The sequence below is a fragment of the Dermacentor albipictus genome, chromosome 5, assembly GCF_038994185.2.
Source record: "Dermacentor albipictus isolate Rhodes 1998 colony chromosome 5, USDA_Dalb.pri_finalv2, whole genome shotgun sequence".
Lineage (NCBI taxonomy): Eukaryota > Metazoa > Arthropoda > Arachnida > Ixodida > Ixodidae > Dermacentor > Dermacentor albipictus.
This window is the reverse complement of record NC_091825.1, coordinates 137,129,503-137,149,091: the sequence shown is the minus strand read 5'-3', so window position 1 is coordinate 137,149,091 and position 19,589 is coordinate 137,129,503. Positions and strand designations below refer to the sequence as shown.

Below are 19,589 nucleotides of genomic sequence, written 5' to 3'. Positions count from 1 at the left end.
CTTGTAAGAATGATCCACTCGCTACAGGCGACGAATGTCTGGGTTGCACGAGGAAAAGTGCGCGTTGTTACGATTGGCTAACAGCCCCTCCTTCCTATCTTCCATTTCTGTGTTGCTGTCGCCTCCCTTCTGAAGAGTAGGCAGGCGTTGTGCCCCTTCCGGTGGCAGCTGCCAGCCTGCTCCTCGCTTTCCCTTTCCTGTTACCTGTGTATATGTGTTCAAAACAAATAATAATAATAATAATAATAATAATAATAATAATAATAATAATAATAATAATAATAATAATAATAATAACAGCCGTCCAGAGCGCATTTTTTTTGTCGAGGTCGTCATGGCAGGGTGAAAATTAGGCATGCGTAACTGACACTGCACGTACTGCGTGACGCGACGAACGAAATGTTTGTTTGTTTGTTTGTTTGTTGGGAGCCCTAGATAGCGGCTACACGCAATGTCTCATTTGAGTCACTTAAACGCATGAAGGTGCTTCATCATTACGTTAGCCTATAGCGGGCTGCCACCAATATATAACTGGGACATATAAACGACTTCATACCTGGCTGTGTGTGTACCGTAAGTCGGTTGGCGAGACGTCAATGCAGGTAGTTAAGAAAGAAAAAAAAATTGAAACGCGGCAATACTTCAGCGTTTCCTTCGGCTCCGGACACATTTATTGCGACAGCAGCATTCACACACAGTGAAGACCGGCATCTCGCTTATGCCTGCTTGCTAGTCCCTCAAATAATCCGGGGCTCAAATTCACGAAGTCATTCGTTCGTAAGAGCATTCTGTCATTGGCCGGCCGCCTTCGCTCATGGCGTATGACCAACATGACGACTGGGCGGCGTCAGCCCGTGCGAGCGGTTTTACCGTAAACATTAGAGAGCTAGGGGACGCAAGCGGCTTGCCTACGCAAGAACTAGGGGCGACGGTTATGCGCATGCGCAGACCACTACGTCAGCGTCTACGCATGCGCAGTACCGTCGCCCCTAGTTCTTGCGTACGCGAGCCGCTTGCGTCCCCTAAACTAAAGCTCTCTATTTGTGCGTGTTGTGTGTGTACGTGCGTGCGTGCGTGCGCGCGCGCTCTCGGCTGGTGGGTGCTCTATGCAGCACCGACTGTAAAGAGAGGGGGTTGGGAGGCTGTACTGCCGCGGCCGTAGGGGCGGCGCGCAAACGACACGCGCGGGTAAACAGGGAGAAAAAGAAAAAGAGAGAGTGGGAAAAGAGCATGTTAGGCACGAATGACGGCCGACTCCGTCCAGCTGCAGCGAGCGGCGCGTGTGGATCACGCGCGTCAAGGCAGCGCCGGCGCACGTAGACACACACACACACACACACACACACACACACACACACACACACACACACACACACACACACACACACACACACACACACACACACACACACACACACACACACACACACACACACACACGGCGTGGCACGCAAGAACGCGTGCGCCGCGGCCAGGAACAGACTCCCCTCCAGCACCGACGGGACCGCCAACGGGGCTGACACCTGCGATAGCGCGCGGTTCCCGGTGTGCGCGCGTCGAACTGAGTGTAACGTGGGACATGCGCCGAAAGTGCCGTAAAATAAAACGCACACACAAAAAAAATGGCCAGGCTTAGCTTGGTTAAGCCAAGAATGCGTTGCATATTGCGCGAGTTGGGGCCCAGCTTTTCCTCCGGCTGTCGTGACGTCACGTCACGTGGTTGCGCTAAAGGTCAATGGTGGCTGCCCGGCCGCGCCCAAGGGCTGAACTGAGTGATTGCAATATGCAACGCATAAAAAAACGGCGTATTACGCTATAGTCGAATGCGCGAGATCACGGAGAACCGAGACGGGCTCCATAATCATACGAACCTAAGGGGAAAAAGAAACGCGGTGGAAATCAATCTTTGTTCAACTGTACACCTAATGACGGATAAGCATTAAAGTTGCAATGGAATTCATGTATAAGCAGTTCGACTGAGTAATTTTCGCGTCATTTCAACGGCTTCGCTGAAGGAAACAAACTTAACGCGAGGTTATATGCGTGTGCGCGTATTGTTAAGCCGTGGTCGAAGTCCGGGAAAGACGCCACAGGGCGTCATCGGCCGGCGCTTATCGTGGCACGCGTTTGGTCCGGCGCATTTCCGTGCGAGGTGACGTGATTTCGTACGTCATGACGTCACGCTCTAACAATGAACAAAGCATTGAACTCATTATTAACCTTTACGTGCGAGGCTTCCGTAAGTCAGCTATATAGCTGGGCCCTGCCTCTGCTTCAAATACGCATCGTGATATCTATTTAATGACCTTTTCTTTTAATACATTTAAGGTACGCTAACGGAATTTTCAAAAGTCGTCCGTGTCATATAGCGCAAATCCACTCATTGAGCTGGACTACTCGAAGAGCCGCACATTACTTGCACTGGAAATCAAAATGCATATTCAACTAATTGCAAGATATTTCACTAATGAACCTTCTAAGCTAATTACTTTATCCAACATATAGGAATGGCCGTGTATGACGACTTTTTTCGTTATAAGTAGTTCCTCATTATTGAGTAGTATAAAAATAAACATACATATATGTCACATTCCTATGATCCCGTGTCATCATGAGGATCACGTGTAGCATAAAACCGTAATTTCGTAACCGAAATATTTGGGAGAAAGTATGTTACAAATCTGTTCGTTATGGCTTATCGCGACTGACTGCTCCTTATTGAAGAAACACGCATATGCACAATATGCACAATCATACGGGACTTGTAGTACAATAAGCCGCCGTCTCCCATATATATATATATATATATATATATATATATATATATATATATATATATATATATATATATATATATATATATATATATATATATATGATCCTACGGTATTATCATATGGTGTGCACTGCTTTCTTCTTTTTTTTAATGAATGATTAATTGATCTGTTTCTCTTCCACATAACGCGACGTAAATCGGTCCCCCTCGATACTGCCCGTCTCTGCAATGCTTACCCCGCAATCGGTTGATTCCTCCGAGCATGCGCACTGGGGCGCACGACTCAGGCGTGCATGCACACCCCCCCCCCCCTCCCCCTGCCCCCGCGGTCTGCTGACGTGCGACAGGCACTATTTATGGCAGCCTGGCAAACAGTGAACGATTGCTGAGTGAGCTGTCGTGCTGTGCGTAAGCGACGTTGCACGCGAATACGACACAGCGTCTGCTCACCGCTGCAACACCGATCGGCGGTGAACTTCGGTCACCGAACTGGTTTGACTTGCTGCGCTGGCGTTGCGGTGTCTAGAGGATTGCACCTTACATGACCGTTACCTGACAAAAAGAAGAAAGAAATTTATCCGCCTAAATTATTACGCTATTCGCAATCGCTTCTCGCGCAAGGTCAGGGTGCTGCGGTTTCTTTCATCACTAGTACACCATAAAAAAGAAAAAAAAAGTTATCAGTTAAGACTCACTCACAAGAGTGAACAATGCGGCAGAAGGCAAACAAATTTCAGAGGAGAAGCACTCGGTGAACGATAGAGAGAGATTCATGATTGCGGTTCATGAACGCCTTACTGAGCAGTACTTTTGTCCCGTCTGTTCAAGGTCTAAACTATAGTTCCTTCTTTTGTGTGTGTGTTTCATTCAGAAATAAGGAATTTCTGCTCCTTGAACGCTCTTTCGCGAAAATCGTGCATAATATTATGTCGCATCACAAGAGAATGTCGATTAATGGCAACAGAAAGTCCACAGAAATACAATAGATTTCTGTAGCAACTTTCGCAAAGGAGTAGAAACCGCGCTGCCCGTGCAGGGACAACCCCGGTCACGTGCCTTTGCGATACGGCAGCGGCGATCACGTTCGGCTACCGAGCAGTATAGACAGGTATAGATAGAACCTTTCATACGTTAAAGCGCGCTATGAAGTACGCCCAAATCTACCTTTGGAGTATTCATACATATTCATACATACTATATTCATACTCATACATACATACATACAAGTATTCAAACTATACATCCCAACGCACCTTGAAGTACTGAATTCAAGCGCGATCGAATTTAACGCACCAAGGCACCTTTTGGAGCGCACTTTGAATTGAACCATGGCGTTTGTTGCATGTGCCAGTATTAAGGCAAACCAGCTATCCCTTTACAAGTGTATTCCACAACGACGTCACCCCTGGAATTTCGGTGATGCACAAAGATTTATGGCCAAGATAATGAATCGATCCTGTTCTAATGCTGTTCCTTTTCAGGCTCTGTGAGTGGTCCCAACCGGGTTCTGCCCATGTTATCTCCATGTTCAGCCGGTTATGAGCGTGGGCGACAAGGAAGGGATAGATTCGAGCAAAAGGAATGCTTGCGTAATTCTCACAACGTCCGCTCAAAAACTAGAGAACTATCCTGTTGCGGCTGGCCATCTAGCAGGTCACACCAAAGGCTCACATGCTGCCATTAAAACGAATGACTACAAAAATAGCATGTTTTAATGTGTCTGTTTCAATGCTTTCTTTTTTCAGCAAGCTATTAAAGCTGGCTGCTAATGCGAACAAATAACCCCACCTAAAAAGCTAAGGTATGCAGGCCTCGCAAAGTCCATTAAATCTTGTTTGTGCAGCTTTTAGTACCTCTGAATCGTAATGGTTTCAAATAAACAGTAGACATAGCTTAAACGATACCGGACGAGGTAGGAAACGGCTATTCACATTCCACATGCAAGGCTCGTGGGCATGACTTGTAGGTCAGATTGTCGACCATGATTCACGTATTTTGTATAACACATAGTGTTTGTGGCACGAGGCACGACATCACTGTGCGTTTCAGCCAGTGGCAACACGTCGGCATCGATCGATTTATTGACTGTTCGACTAATTCCATGGCTCGCAACGGTTCAGGCCCGCAGTGAAAGTCAACCGCAACTTACGCGGCTGCGTAAATAAACGGCCGTTCGGCAGACCTATCAAAATTCATTGACTAATTAATTAATTGACTAATTAATCAATTGAATAAAAAATGAATGATTGATTGATTGATTGATTGATTGATTGATTGATTGATTGATTGATTGATTGATTGATTGATTGATTGATTGATTGATTGATTGATTGATTGATTGATGCGCCTCGCTTCCCCCGCAATATGAGTCAGATCACTAAAGCCTGTAGGATAGTGTGAACGCACATTTAATTCTCGTATTCAGGGGCGCATGGCCCAGTTTCGCGAAAATATATCCTAAACCGAGAATATGGAACACTAAACATATGTAAGGCGCTCCACACAGTTCTGCCCTCTACTATCGTTCGCTCGCAAGGAACATCCATTCTTCCTACGGCCAGCACATAAGTTATTTCTAAATGATCTATAGCTGCATGCACCAACTTACTATTCGTAGCGACCATCACCTGGACAAAACTCCAGGGCCCTGGCGCACGGCGGTTAGTGAAACCGTCGAGTGCCCTGGGGCGGTCGAATGCACTCAGACGTGCACGTAAGTCAAGAAAAATTCTGGGAATTGAAATCATGCACACAGCGCGCACAGTACCCGCGCACAGCGTTCACAGCAAGAAAAGCTTGGAAAAATGTTCGAGAATTTACAGCTAGTTTAATGTTGCTTGCGTTCATCTCAATCAAAACATTTCATATGAAGGAGCCTTTTTTAATAGTAGGACACGGGCAGTGGCGTAGCCAGAAATTCTGTTCGGGGGGGGCTATGCCACTGGCCCAACATATATATATATATATATATATATATATATATATATATATATATATATATATATATATATATATATATATATATATATATATATATATATATATATATATATATATATATATATATTATTTGTTTATTTTTTATTTATTTGTATATATATTATATATATATAATATATATAATATATTATATATATTATATATCCATATATATAGCTGCACGTTGCAGCTCAGCCTCCTCCTTAAGAGGAAGCTCTAGCTCGGGTGCTCCTATTTAAGTACATGTAGAAGGGGAATTCGTTTTTCCCTGCAACCACATCACCAAATTTGAGGAGGTTTGTTGCATTTAAAAGAAAAAGTTTAATTCTAGTGACTACTAGTTTCGAATTCTTCATTTAGGTGGTCAATTATTTTTTAAAAATTGGCCAAAACTGAAAATTTTCAGAAAACGAAACTATCAAGTTTAAAACTCCGTGACTCAACAATGAAAAATGATATCACAATTCTGTGAATTGCATCTAATAGTACATCTACAGCGGACAAAATAGATATGCTACACATGAATCTCAAAAAAAAATTAGTATTGCGGAAATACGGCTTTTGCAGAACCGTTGCACACAACGTAACCAATTCACGTAAGATACAAATTGACATAGCAAACTTGTCCGCTTTGACTGTTATAATAGATGCCGTTTACGGAACCACAATATCTGTTCTTCATGCATAGCTATTAGTTTGTAAACGTCGTGCTTCTATTTTTTCAAGCTTTCGAATTTTTCAAAATATTTTTAACAAAATTCAGGCCCTAAATCGAAGTTCTGTTTCCAACAGACACTAGGATTTACCTTCGATTTCAAAACCATCAGACCGGGCCAAAACCATCAAAACGATGGTTTTGGCCCGGTCTTGGAATGTCTTTGCAACGTCCTTTGAACCGTTTGCTCCAACGCTTCGCAGTGGTCAATGAAAGGAAGTGTTCAATGTACACGGCAGTCATATGGTGATTAATTTCTGTTTTGGAAACACCTTCAGCTGTCAAAAACTTCGTGACACCGAGCTGTTCAACTTTTGAAGTGTCCATTATGTGACGCAACCATATTCAACCCAGTGTATGAGAGCATTAACGAACATTTATCTTCACACCTGCGTGTCACTTTTGTAAATGAGACATGCCGTTCTCCTACGCGCATGCCTCGCAGATAATGAACCGAACCATTATTGTGCGGTTAGGGTAGGCTCACTTTCATTTGACTCGCCCTCGTACATTAGAAATGCAAAGATACAATGGGATATACAAATGTGAAAATACGGCTTGATAAAGGACAAAAAAGTGTCACTGGAAACAAAGTTCACTGCATGTATACACAAAACCTCGCAACAAGATGTTTAAGAATACGTATAAGTCTCCAATGAGTCTACGTATGTAAGAAAAAGTAACTGTATGTAATGCGTCAAATAAGGCAAATAAACATGTTGCACAATCATAGATTCACAGAATCCTAGATTCCGCCCCCATTCCATCCGCTCCCCCCGATGTATTCCGCGCGACGGAAGGCGGCGCGCTTGCTCCCCGCTTTTCACCTTTGCACACACAAGACTTGAGCCACCATCGTCGGCTCACCCATTCCACCTCCCCTCCTACGCTTTCACTCGCACATACAGCATGCAGCGCGTGGTCACGATGTTATCACCCTTGGACTTTATACGAAACATGAGGCAGGAATGGGCGACGGCCTAATGGGCGACGGCAGGAATGCGCCTGGAGTGTCCATGTAATTGCTTTCGCAATAATATAATAAACGTATCCGGCAACTGAAGCTTCCCGTCACCCATTACTTTCCGCAAAAGAAGTATCAAAATCGAACTTTCACCATGCGACAAATCGCTGCGCCGCAACAGTGTATTTTTTTTCTGTGACGCGGAGGCACCGAAATGAAAAAAAAAAACGCATAGGAAAGTATGTTGGCCAGAATCGAATGCCTACTTCGAGCACCTAATGGGGCTACGGAAGGAATACCGAAGAAAACATGAGACGCTTGGTCCACTGAGAACCATACGCATACTGCTCAGTATCCTACAACGGCGAAACAAGACTTTCCGGAAAGGTTCCGCTCAAGGAATGCGGTGCAATCCTACGAGTCCCCACAGTGATGGCGGCGAGCGACTATTTTTTTTTTCGTCTGCTAGCCAGAAAGCGTCCAAAACTCTGTCAGGTGAAAATCCACTCGGCCAGAGCAAAGCGAACGTGCACCGAAGTGCACCGCACGGTGGTCGGGGCCATACGAGAAAAACGTATGCGCTCTGGCTGGCTCTGGCAGCCCGCGGGTAGGGTAGCGAGAACAAAAAAAAAATTGAAGAGGCTCAATGTGTCCTCGCGAATAAAATTCAAAGTAGAAAAAATAAATAAGAACGTAGGTACTTTGGCTGTCTTCAGTGTCTTGACATGGATGTTCTGGCGTAGGTTAAAAAAAAATGTTGATATTTTTTTATGTGACATGATGGCACAAATGAACCACCCCAACCCTTCGTCTCATTGGACCTCGCTGCCTGCTTTGTCAACTCGTCTGCTAGTGTGTTGATTTGGCTGGTCTCGTTGTATGTTCTGATGTAAGACTTTAGAAAAGTCAATAGACCTTGGCGTCAAATGTTTACAACAACATTAAACCCACAAAGTTCCGCAATTGAAAATCTAAAGCACAACTTTGGAAATGTCAATGCACCTTTCACATCAAGAGCTTATGAGATTTATACCCATAAAGTTTGCAATTGATATCCATGCGCTCCATAGATTCCATGGCCTCAGTGAGATGCCCCGGCGAGCCCGCTCACTATCAAAGCGCCCTTGAAACGTTGTGCTCGGATGGGACTGCTTGGCGTTATGTGATTCCTGGTGTATGGGCGTTGCCACGAAATCCAGCCCGAGTTTGCAATCTTCGCGGTTAAATGTCTTTTCGAGCGTCAAAAAGACATTCTAGACAAAATCCAGAGTGATTTCCGGCGCCGGGGGTCGCTTTGGTCGGCGGTGCATGTACCGCGCGAAAAAATTTCGGGGGGGGCTGAAGCCCCATAAGCCCTCCCCCTGGCTACGCCCCTGGACACGGGTGGAGTTCTGAAAGAAAACAAACTGCACCAAAATTGCATTCGCGTGCGCTCATGGGTGCGTTGCGTGCCCTACAAGCCATCGCGATCTCTTGCAGCGTGACTAAAATGCTGGCAGAACAATTAATTTCACTGTGCGGCACGATGAAACACTCCTATAGGGCTGTCAAACGTACCAAATGATATAGTGGCGCGGCTCACTGCTCGCCTAGTTCTCTCCGACAAGAAAAAAAAAGAGAGAGAGAGAAAAAGAAGTGACACGCGAGATACACGATTGCACGAACAGCACTTTGCACACGCTTCTTCAGTGCCAACCGGCCATGACACTGTCTTTCTTTTCTTTCTTTTATTTTCTTTTCCCGGGCATCAAGCCGGCGTCCGTGGCATATCGCCCGGCGTCACGCAATCCGGTGCCGGGTGAAGTTGTTCGCTATAGTATCCAGTGTGATGCAAGTTCGTGAAGATGTTTTATTTACTGTTTGCGAAGCGCGATTCGGTTAAGCCGCGTTAATCTCGGTGATCTCCGAACTTCAACCGAATCCAGACTTAACGTGATGTCTGAAAGCAGAACCTTCCGACACCCCGAAAATAATTTCCTTTTTTGGTAATGTTCTAGTATATTTCCTTGGGTCAGGTCAGAGAGCACGCAGGGAGTGCGTTGCTCGAACAGATACGGTAACCAAACAAGCTCCTCGAGGTAATGAGGAACACGTATTTGATAACAAGCAAATGTGACGAGATTAAGAAATTTTCGGGCCAGTCAGCAGAGAAGCAAGACAAGGGTGATTCGTAAAAATAGCTGGAAGAGGCTTTCTTCATGACAGTGGACACGAAAGAGGACGGCGGCGGCGGCGGCGGTGGTGTTAGCAATGCAGTAATGTTTTCAACGTGACATATCCCCTTCAGCAAACGTTACTACGAGTACAGTTCGACAAAATCCGTCGCTTGGCCTCTTGAGCAACACTGCTGCAGTTTGAAGAGTGAAAAGCTGAGTCGGGCTATACAGCTGGTTCCAGTGAGACTAAACATTGGAAAATAAAATTCTGGGGTTTTACGAGCAAACACCACGAACTGACTATGTACACGCCGTAGTGGCGTATCCAGACAGTCTCATAGACACTGAGCTGCCCTCGCAGTTAAGAGAGACTAAACATTGTCCTCGCTGAAAAAGAAACAACGATCTAAGGAGATGAGAAGAAGAAAGGGTGCTAGGGTTTTACAGACTCGTCTGTTTTTTCGTCCTTTCTTCGCTCGTCCCGTGTTATTCTCTCTCTCTCTCGACCCTCTCTCTCTCTCTCTCTCTCTCTCTCTCTCTCTCTCTATATATATATATATATATATATATATATATATATATATATATATATATATATATATATATATATATATATATATATACACACACAAACACACACACACACACACACACACAACGATGCTTACTCACATGCAGCTTGAAGTTACTTCGAATCTTTGTTTGGGTGATATATATTACGCACACACTCAGCGCGAGTCATACGCGGACGAGTGGAGTGACAGTATGTATTGTTGCGCGATGAATCACGCAGGTAGCGATGTAGAGAAATGTGTCAGTGATAAGTTATTAACGTGAAGTGTAGCTACCGTGAACAGAGTTCGTAATTAGTCACCCCGCCATCGGCGTTAAACAACAGCTTGTAATGAACGATGGCGCGCTTATCTCTCGATCTGAAATCACAAAGTCGTTGTTATATAGCACGCTATGTCGTGTGCGAATTCTTATGAAGACGTACCGCATTTGTAAGTGAGCGCTCGAGTATGACATGGGCGGATAATTTGCATAGTATACACGCAACTGAAAAGTGAAGTGATGCAAGAGCAAAAGATCCTTGGTTCCTTCGCAGCTATGTGACACTGAAGTGGAAAACAAGCGGCCGCCAATTTTAACTTCCTTCGCGCGCCTTCGCTTTATAGTTCTCCTTTACTAATTCTTGTTATCTTCGAATTTGCTTTTGATAACACGCGGCACACTTTCGAAATTTTGTAACGTAGTACGTTTATACCTCCGAAAATCGACTGTCTCATTTTCAAGCTTTACCTCGACATGCTGCCTATACGCAGCTTCGACAGCCCGCACTTGCTTTCAATAGCGCCTCTGCTTCGCCCCGCAGTCTACTGATCCGCTTAAACGACGAGGCTATAGGGCGGATGTACCAATCCACCCCATCCATAATTTTGACCACTTAGAGTTGCTTAACGTGCACCTGAATCTAACTACACTAGCTTCTCCTTCTTTTTCATTTCACCCACATTGAAATCCGGCCACCGTGGCTATAGGGATCGAGCCCACGACCTCAATTTCAGCAGTGCTAACAGCATTGTGGTCTACGGGTGCGGGTGCCTCCGGGGAATACATCGAGGTATGCATCTGAGCCTTACAGACACTTGCGCATGCATGCATTCCAGAGCCCGCGCACACCGCATTTGGAGAACACCGCTCAGACGAAGCTTCGCCTTTAGCACAGGTTACACTATACCTGCCACCCGTATAACGGCGCAGAGCGATGCCTTCACGACTACAGCAAAAGTGTCTCAATAATTTCCTGATATATAATTATCAAACTTGTACATAGGAGAGTTACTCCACGAAAATTTTCGTTCGGCGCCAACGTGTCACGGCGTGGTCGGCATCGAGAAGGCACGTACAGGCTGCTCCGGCTAGGGTGGCGTTCAGGGCATGGAATCCACCAAGCCCGTCGACTAATAGCACGTGTAGTTGTAGCAAACGAAGGAAAAAGAGTTCATTTAGCTTAGTTACACGGCTCCAGTACGGAAGCCCACTCCATGCAGGAGCAAGTTAAACGTCTCGGTTCACATCAAGACCTTCTGTGCCCTCAGTCTCGAAAAGCCACCATTTTTAATACCGTCGTTTTCCCTAGGCGAGTCGACTAGGGAATCTGAAGACTGCCCAACAGTAAATCACCCTCGTCGACTCCGTTCCGATACCACGCCCATGCTGGAAATAACCCGCAGTAACTCCGCCTCCGAAGAGACTGGTTTGGAATCTGTGGAAAGAAATCATCCGGCGACACCTGTTTCTCGTTGGCCCCCTTCTTCGCTCAGGTTACCAGGTAAAGGGCGGGGTCAGGGCCTTTCGTGGAACCCTGCAGCAGTCGGTGTCCATGCTGCGTTCACGTTTGGATAAGAGCTGAGTAGCGGGTGCTGACTTGACTTTTATTAAACGTCTAATTAAATGTGACTCCCAAATCGTCGTCGTTGTTCTTACCTCCTTTTCATCCTTTGCTCAGGGTTCTAGGTAATGGCGGGGTGAGCGCCCTTCGCAGGACCCTTCAATGGTCAGTGTCCACGCTGCGTTATCGTCTGGGTAGGAGGGGTGGTGGTTTTGACACGTGACTATCGTTCAATTAACACCTTTGTGGTGTTGAGACGTAACAAGGCGCACTGCACAGAGCGGAGCCTGCCTATAGTATAGAGCCGGCGCAGCATACAAGAACACGAGCCGGATAAAGCGGTGGGTACCGAAGCACTATATGGTGTATCTGCTTAAGAGAATTAGGCGTTCGCTATACTTGGGTATAGCGAACTAATTGCATCGGATATTGCAAACTGTTCGTCAAGCCTTGGGTAAAGTTCGGGCAGGGGCAAACAAGACTACCAGAACCTTCCATACAGGGTGATAACTCTCACAATGTAAACCGATTTACATCCTCTAGAGTCCCTAAAGAGTTCAAATGGGTCCATAGCTCCCACCGTTACACCCGCAAAGGGTGTAATGGTCTTAGTACCAAAGCATGCAACCCTCTTGCAGTGTGACTGACAAAGATAGAATATCCGCTCGTTATATCAGTATACACCGCTGTATACTTTGACAGACATTATTAAGGGAAAATGCTTATAGGGAAATGATGCATGTGCCGTCATAACGAGACATATTGACCATATCAATCCCCAAAGAATGACGAGAGAGAGAGGGGGAGGGAGAAGGAAAGGCAGGGAGGAAATTCGACCAACATTTCACCCAGTTAAAGGAGGGAAAACGCTAGGATGTAAGCTGCTGCTTCACTGTCACACGGGGTCTTCCTACAAGCGCTGTGCAACATTACTTTTTGCTTGTTTGTTTGTTTGTTTGTTTGTTTGTTTGTTTGTTTGTTTGTTTGTTTGTTTGTTTGTTTGTTTGTTTGTTTGTTTGAAACATTGCAGGACCTATATTATATTCCTCGAGAACGATTTGACATAGCACCAGGAAGTGACCCGCCCCTATTATGGCATCGTTCCCAAACAGGCATGACGCTATGTTGCTTTACTAAATTACACTATAACGTCTCACTCTCTCACTTCGAGCAGTGACTAGTGAAATCAACAGTCCCTCTGTGAGTAATTTGACAAGAAAACGAATATACCGCATGAAAATAGCTATAGACACATGGCGCTTCCGAGGTCCCCCTCGGCATTCCCGCTCCACCAAACCCGTCTTGCCGATCGCGAGCGAACACAGACAAGGCTAGAACAGCAGTCGTAGTTTTGGCCGTAAATAGGCGAAAGAAACAAATTAAAGACACGCCCGCTGCCCAGGGCAGACGACGTTCAACACCTCAGACATGCCTACGGATGCTAAATTATGCGTCGATTACCGAAAGTTCGGTAACAGTGTTCGGATATTGTGCATACCGTATATGAGAGGTATACTACTGCGCTGTTACAGCGTTCGTTACTCCTCATACCCCACGCTTGCCTGTTTGTAAACAAGCAGGAATTGGTACAGGCAAGAAGTGCAGACGGCTATACACGTTCGCACTTGTGTAATTCGTTGTTCGTGAACGCTGCAGTGTGGACTTGGCCACGTCTATTAACCTTGCCTGCCGCAAAAATCAACTACTGTAGATTTTGTCAATTGCATTTTCCATATAAAGTGGCGCGAAACGGCCTGCGGCGGCGTTGCCTTTTAATTCGTAGCGTCAAGTTGTGCAGCTTTCTAGACTGTCCTATCCTTACAGATCATGAACGCCGCCATCTCGAGCTATCATGAGAGCACTTTAACAACTTTGTGCGCAGTGGCGTCCAGTTAACATGGCCATAGCCACCAAACGTGTCTCTACAATCATGTCAACGCAAATACATCGTCAGTTTATACGTATAGCGCCGCGCATTGTTTGTTATACAGTTAGAAAACGGCCATGATCATGGCTGCACTTCGACGGTTATACGTAAAATAGTATTGCCCTATAATTACTGTACGCTAAGGCGGTTTGCTCAGGAAGCGAGACGAACAACGCCGTGAGTGAGCCGTGCGAAGGTTCGCCCCGTGATTTAATCGGCACGTGATCGACGGGAGTGCAACAGCGGTGAATGCCAATGGCTGCATTCGTCGTGGCGACCACCTTTCGACGAACGGTCGCAGCCGAAAAGCGTCCTCGCAAACATCCGCGCACGTAGCAGAGATCTGAGCGTGCGGAATGTAAAATGTAGCGGCTTTCCTATAGTAAGAGCGTAAACGTCGAAAGGAGCGCTACCTTTCCACTGAGTCGTGCGTTGTCGCAAGTTTTCTTATAATTTTTTTTTTCTTTCTTTCTTTTTTCTAACCGACCACTTCAAGCTGCCAGTCGGCGCCATTCAGCACGGCTGTAGGATACCGCGCTACATAACAAATAAAACGAGCAAATGGACGCAGAGGTATCGTCTTTTAAGGCACCGATACGCAGGGCTAACACAGAGAAAAATTCAGCAAGAGTGGAGACTTGGCGAAAACTGACAACAGGAAATGCGTCACGCTAGTATTCACACCAGTCGCTAACTGACGGGAGCGTTGGAAAAAAAAGAATGTGAAATGGAAGTTAACAGACAATGTTTTTTTTTTTTATCCTTTCCCGCTAAAACTGAAAAAGTTTTGTGTATAACTGAACTTGTACTTAGAGACGCATTTGCGTTACCTAGCGACAAGCCAATGGCACGCCAGAAGCGAGGTCGGCTGCGCATGTGAGCGTTCGCCTGTTCGACGCCCCGTTTGTCTTTTTTTTTTATGTAGCTGTGGTCTGTTGGGCTCTTGGCGTATTCTGCGTTCCTTCTGCATTTCGGCACGGCGCCACTGGGCTATTGGGATATACGGAAGGTGAGAAATTTCGTTCAACAGTCTGCGCTGCGTTTCAAGCAATTTAGGCCTCACGCGGTCGCACCGGTCGTTGTGACGCAGTTAGCGAAAAACAACTCGGCCGTTGTGGCGCAATTAGTTTAGCGTTCATCTGAATCTTACTGGAACATGTTTGCGACGCTTTATATGGGCACCAACATTACTGTAACTTATTTCGGTACTTTTTGGGACACGTTGACCGCACCCGGCGTTGTGACGCAGTTAGCGAAAAGCAGCTCGGCCATTGTGACGTAGTTTCCTGTCTACTCAACCTTACTTGGACATGTTTGTGACGCTTTCTATGGGCTCCAACATTACTGTAACTTATTTCGGTACTTTTTGTGGTACTTTTCGAGCACGCTGACCTCACAGGGTGTTGTGATGCAGTTAGCTACAGACATGTAGCTAAATACAGGTCGGCTGCTGTGGCGCAGTTTAACGTTGGTTAGTTTCGCGTTGGCTGAATTTTACGGGAGCAAGTTTGTGACGCTTTTTATGGTCCCCCAACAAAAGTACCTTCTTTGGGTACTCACGCTTGTCGAAAATGCGACGAGCGATTGCCAAGAGTAATAACATGGGAGTGTGTTACTTGCGCCGGCAGAACGCGCAAGAAGTAACGCCGAGGAGCTCAAAAACTAAGAAGTTCAACTCGAAAATTCCGTCTTCTGAACGCCTGAAAACAGGATTTGCACCCATGCGATTGTCTTGAGTGCGAGTAGAAGGCATTCTGCCGTATATGGTCTGGTAGGGAGCCTAGGTTATGGCCACCTCTGTGTTTGTGGCGTACCATCGCGTAGGCTGAAGCCAGGTTGCGTCGAACACGTGCAGTCACCCGTGTATTTGTGCTCTTAAAGCGCAGAAGATAAGGCCCGGGAATGGGGGAATGCTTGGAAATCGGATGTTTTCGTCATATTTTAATATGGTACTGTTTGGGTTGAGTCGGGCATTTTCTACGCCATACTCGTGAAAGCGAATTGATTTTTTGTCCGTCATGTCGCCCATTCACCGCTTTCGGATGTTTCGCCTTTACATGCAGTTTTCCTATAAGGTCTAAATACCGAAATGGCACATGCTTGTAATTTACTTCTTTTTTGTTTCAGCTGATGCGGTCCGTTGGAGCTTCGGACGGCAACTATTGCTGCTTATCTGGTGCCACAACATTGCATGAACGCACCAAAAGCCTGGAACGAGCATTTATATAGAGCAAAATAAACATTTCCTCATTTCACGAGGCGTCGTTCGTCTACATTATGAAACTGCACGTTGCAGAGAGGACATATTCGATGGAGGCTTGTAAAGATCGCTCAAAAGCATATTTATTTTACTAAATAAATAATTAAAAAAAAAGATTCCTCGCTTAGACAGCGCGCCAATGCCGTACCGACAAGCGCAGCCGGTGTAAAGCGTACCAGCTTCTGTTCAAAATGCGCGCGCCCAAAACCGAAATCGGAAGTGTGGTTCAGGTTTTCACACCAGCCGCTTGGTGCGCTACAGCCAATTCGGTCGCTGAGCTCTAATGGGAGTAACCACCATGGGGGCGTCCGCTCTTGTTGAATGTCTTTCTCTATGGGCCTAAGCAATCTAGAGTATGCTGGAATACTCTAGCTAGACACACGCCGAGTTCTCGCGCAAAGTGTCGCATTACTTCAGAATTATACACTGACGTCAGCTCGGAGCACTAACGCTCAGCGATGAGATGGAAAGGTAGAGGTATACAGACATTATTCACAGTGGTGTAATGTACGAGAGAGTGCGACACATCACCCAAGCTTAATAAGCAAGCAGGGATGGTGTCGTAACGGCGTTTCTTACGAGAGGCATGTTAACTGTCGCCTCCCATCCACGTGAACACTGCAAATTGACAGACAAACCTAACCCGCCTGTCGTCTGTCGAACGCATGAGTCGTTCTTCTGTGCACTTCACATAATGTCATCGGAGCACACGGCGGTAACCAACGTTACTACAGTAAACGTTCGCAATAGCGTCAGCAACCGCCACCACATGCCGTACCGCACAGACACATCTGAAGAAAAAAAAAAAATACCGGATTCGTACGCTCGAACACCGACGCGTCTAACGTCAGCGATGGCGCAGGCAGAAGAAACAGACGGCTTCTTCTTGTTTTCCAGAAGTAGCTGTTGCTGTTGCTTCGAGCCTTGCTTCTCGTGCCTTGTAGGCGGTAGTCTATCCGCTCCTGCCGTGAATGCGAAGGACGAGCTGCGACTGCGAACGCGCGCGCGCACGCGTTTCTGAGCCGAGATGAGCGAGGGAGGAAACAATAAGGACAACCCTTTTTATTTTATTTTTCCAGGGCCGCCAGCGCGCGACGACGGAGCACACATATGTTTGTTTCGCAGGAGAATGAAAATGTGGGCCTTTGTATGCGAATAGAGAAGCGATATGGCGCAACGGCGTATGCAAACGTGCTGACCGGTTACTAAGAGGAATATCACGACTCCCTCGGCGAGAGGCCAGTCAGGCTGGAATTCACTCAACTGACAACTCGGCTAACTCGGCCATTAATGAGAGTTTCACATTTGCAGGCGTAGAGAGCGTTGCCATGCGCGAGGAAGGCCTGGCGCAATGTGAGATGCCGTTCTGCATTTAATTAATCAGCATCATCGCGTGCTTGTCCGAAGGTCACGAACAATCGATTCGCTCGTACATAGTTCGGAGGATAGAATCATACCAGCGCAAGACAATGATATTCGCATACATTCATGTGCGTAACACATGTGCAATTACTGAACTCCAGTGGCCGCTGCAAATATCCCTCCATTAGCAAAGTGTACAGTCTAGCGCTATAGGAACGTTATCGCGCGAGCGTCTACCAAGAACAGCGCCACGGCCCAGAATCCTCTTTCGACGAGAGGGAGGTATCATGCAGAGATGGTATTGCGCGCAACGTATTCTTTGATGTTTATATAGAGAGAGAAATGGTGGCGAGTACATCGCGGTGGAGAAGCAAACGAAAGAGAGAAGACTGCGAAATCTTGATTTTCACTACTCCGAGACGGGCCGCTAGGCCGGTCGACGTTCGCGCGATAACCTTCAAATCGCGCTAGACTGTACAGTTACCCACACGCCTCGGGCGCGAAGAAACTGGCATGAAACCCCGTTCAGAAAGCCTTTGGTTTCAGCAGTCTCCTTCTACACAGCGGTGCGACCAGCGCAGACAATACAATTTTCACAGTTCTGTAACGGTTATGTAGCGAAAAAGTGGGCAGACACGACTGCCTGGGCGCCCTGCCCCCAAGAGCGCAACGCGGTCGAGGAAGAGCGCGCGCCACGATCGAACCTGACCTAACGCAGCCTGACGCCATAGCCGCCTAGGCAGGAGCCCGCTCTCCGGAGGCGTGCCTTCCTGGACTGCTGGAACGCCGTTTGCCACGTGCGGAACACAAAGCCGGCCTGGGCGTTTGTACCAGCGAAAGCAGACTTTTGCTTTGCTAGACCTACATCGTATGCAAGACTATTTCAGGCGACTTATTCGTTCCGAGCGCAACCAGTAGACATTTCCAGAGTATTTTCGTACGGGTTTTTTTTTTTTTTTTAGAAACGAGAGAGAGAGAGTGAGAGAGCGAATACTCTTTACAAGGAGGCACAGGCAGGTCTATTTAAGACAACAGGGTCATCACATCGTAGCTGCAAGTAAACCGAGAGTCACACTGGGCAACACACTCTCCTTATTTATAGCGGGGCAGGAAATGTAATTCTCCGCGGATAGCACGCGTGCTGCCGGTGCTAAGCGATAACATTATCACGGAATCTGCAATGACTGGCAGCACAGCTACTCACATGCAGCGAAGAACTCGATCCTAGCAGCAGAGCTCTGGATATCGGGTTGTGCTGCAACCAGCCGGTCGCGCGCATCGGAAGAACCGAAAGGCACGCTTATTACACGGCCGGCCACCTTCGCTTAGCTAAGCGTGATTTGCCGGACTAGAAGTCTGGTACCAGCATATCCGACCGCTATAACGCGGCAGGGTGGGTAGGTTATGCAAAAAGATGCCGACGCACTCGAGCAAGGCAAAAATTCAACAGCTAGCGCGCTCCCCTCGCCGGTCGAGCCCTGCCGGCGAAGCAGGCGAGCGGCGCGACGCGAAACCATGGCGAAGCGCGGCGGACGACGTCGGTTTAGCCGTGAAACGCATCCGAGGACTCTTGACCAGCCAGTAGGCGAGAAAATTGTCGGCACTTACCCGGTTTTTTGCTTGTCGTCCCGATGTATTCCCAAATTTTCCAGTATTGATCACACTATAAATAGATTCAACCAGTGCACACAAACGTCGCCCCTCTCCCAAAAAAGCTTCTGCACACCGCTGAATGATCTCTTGCGACTAGTCATGTGACCTTGCGGTCCCTCCGTTCCCCTCCTGCCATTTGTTGCCGCTGCAGGGCCGCCGCATGCGTCACGGTGGAGCGCCAAGCAGACGCGCGGTACGTGTGCTGCCGCCTGTCGCGGCGCGCTCGAACGAACGACGCATATGGCGAACATTTTCTGCGAAAAGAGGACTCCCGTGCCGACCACTGCAATGCCTCCGCGTTTGATTGAGGGAGGCGGCAAAATAGTTGGGGCTCCTGCTATCACCAGACGTGCGTCGGAACACGGCTGCGGGCTTATCACACGTACGGGAATGTATAACTGG

At 47.0% G+C, this 19,589-nt stretch overlaps 1 protein-coding gene across 10 annotated transcripts in view; it reads right to left on the bottom strand.

The window, feature by feature from the left end:
- Positions 1-19,300, bottom strand: part of PMCA (plasma membrane calcium-transporting ATPase 3) — a 359,676-nt gene extending 340,376 nt beyond the window's left edge. For 4 of the 10 annotated variants that reach the window (XM_065441193.1, XM_065441192.1, XM_065441203.1 and 1 more), the window contains exon 1: positions 19,143-19,300. The gene's annotated coding sequence lies outside the window, so the exon portion shown is untranslated. The remainder of the gene's footprint in view (positions 1-19,142) is intronic. The other 6 variants (XR_010566675.2, XM_065441207.1, XM_065441208.1 and 3 more) reach the window with 2 other exon arrangements.
- Positions 19,301-19,589: the final 289 nt, after the last annotated feature.